The 2,004-nt window shown below is 34.9% G+C and overlaps 1 protein-coding gene across 2 annotated transcripts in view; it reads right to left on the bottom strand.

Moving 5' to 3' along the window:
* Nucleotides 1-2,004, bottom strand: part of LOC130330318 (mitochondrial chaperone BCS1) — a 74,302-nt gene that overhangs the window by 72,217 nt on the left and 81 nt on the right. The window contains exon 1 of one of the 2 annotated variants that reach the window (XM_056553592.1): nucleotides 1,651-1,900. The exons of the other annotated variant lie outside the window; for it this stretch is intronic. The gene's annotated coding sequence lies outside the window, so the exon portion shown is untranslated. Of the gene's footprint in view, nucleotides 1-1,650; nucleotides 1,901-2,004 lie in introns of those variants that run through there. 2 annotated transcript variants of the gene reach the window in all.

Raw genomic sequence — 2,004 nt, 5'->3', positions numbered from 1 at the left:
GTGTAATATATACCAGTATAATATAGATGAGGACACGTGTAATATATACCAGTATAATATAGATGAGGACACATGTAATATATACCAGTATTATATAGATGAGGACACGTGTAATATATACCAGTATAATATAGATGAGGACACGTGTAATATATACCAGTATAATATAGATGAGGACACGTGTAATATATACCAGTATAATATAGATGAGGACACGTGTAATATATACCAGTATAATATAGATGAGGACACGTGTAATATATACCAGTATTATATAGATGAGGACACGTGTAATATATACCAGTATAATATAGATGAGGACACGTGTAATATATACCAGTATAATATAGATGAGGACACGTGTAATATATACCAGTATAATATAGATGAGGACACGTGTAATATATACCAGTATAATATAGATGAGGACACGTGTAATATATACCAGTATAATATAGATGAGGACACGTGTAATATATACCAGTATAATATAGATGAGGACACGTGTAATATATAATATAGATGAGGACACGTGTAATATATAATATAGATGAGGACACATGTAATATATAATATAGATGAGGACACGTGTAATATACAGTAATATAGATGAGGACACGTGTAATATATACCAGTATAATATAGATGAGGACACGTGTAATATATACATATAGATGAGGACACGTGTAATATATACCAGTATAGATGAGGACACGTGTAATATATACCAGTATAATATAGATGAGGACACGTGTAATATATACCAGTATTATATAGATGAGGACACGTGTAATATATACCAGTATTATATAGATGAGGACACGTGTAATATATACCAGTATAATATAGATGAGGACACGTGTAATATATACCAGTATAATATAGATGAGGACACGTGTAATATATACCAGTATAATATAGATGAGGACACGTGTAATATATACCAGTATAATATAGATGAGGACACGTGTAATATATACCAGTATTATATAGATGAGGACACGTGTAATATATAATATAGATGAGGACACGTGTAATATATACCAGTATTATATAGATGAGGACACGTGTAATATATACCAGTATAATATAGATGAGGACACATGTAATATATAGCAGTATAATATAGATGAGGACACGTGTAATATATACCAGTATTATATAGATGAGGACACGTGTAATATATACCAGTATAATATAGATGAGGACACGTGTAATATATACCAGTATTATATAGATGAGGACACGTGTAATATATACCAGTATAATATAGATGAGGACACGTGTAATATATACCAGTATTATATAGATGAGGACACGTGTAATATATACCAGTATAATATAGATGAGGACACGTGTAATATATACCAGTATAATATAGATGAGGACACGTGTAATATATACCAGTATAATATAGATGAGGACACGTGTAATATATACCAGTATTATATAGATGAGGACACGTGTAATATATACCAGTATTATATAGATGAGGACACGTGTAATATATACCAGTATTATATAGATGAGGACACGTGTAATATATACCAGTATTATATAGATGAGGACACGTGTAATATATACCAGTATTATATAGATGAGGACACGTGTAATATATACCAGTATTATATAGATGAGGACACTTTATACCTTTGACCGCTCAGGGTAATCGTGTTTTCGTGCCGTCAGCAACATTCGGAGGCGTGGCCGGGGAAAGTAATGCCCCGCCTCCGCCACGCCTATCCCCTGTAAGTGAGCGCCGTGTGACTGACTCCCCCAATGTCCATGATGTGGGACCAGCTCACTCTATGGCAATGCAGGTGTTATGTGCCCCGTTATATATATATACAGTATACAGAGCCCGGACTCCTCACTAGAGGCACAGAGCTCGCGCCCGATGTCTACCGCCAGCTCAGTGCGCATGTGCAGTGCTAGAGGCGGGAGCGAGCTCTGTGTCCCTATTGAGGAGCGCTTCGGATTTTTGCAGGGATTCAGAAATCTCAC

The sequence above is a fragment of the Hyla sarda genome, unplaced genomic scaffold, assembly GCF_029499605.1.
Source record: "Hyla sarda isolate aHylSar1 unplaced genomic scaffold, aHylSar1.hap1 scaffold_334, whole genome shotgun sequence".
NCBI lineage: Eukaryota > Metazoa > Chordata > Amphibia > Anura > Hylidae > Hyla > Hyla sarda.
The sequence above is the reverse complement of the archived record's forward strand: the minus strand, read 5'-3'. Positions and strand labels throughout refer to the sequence as shown.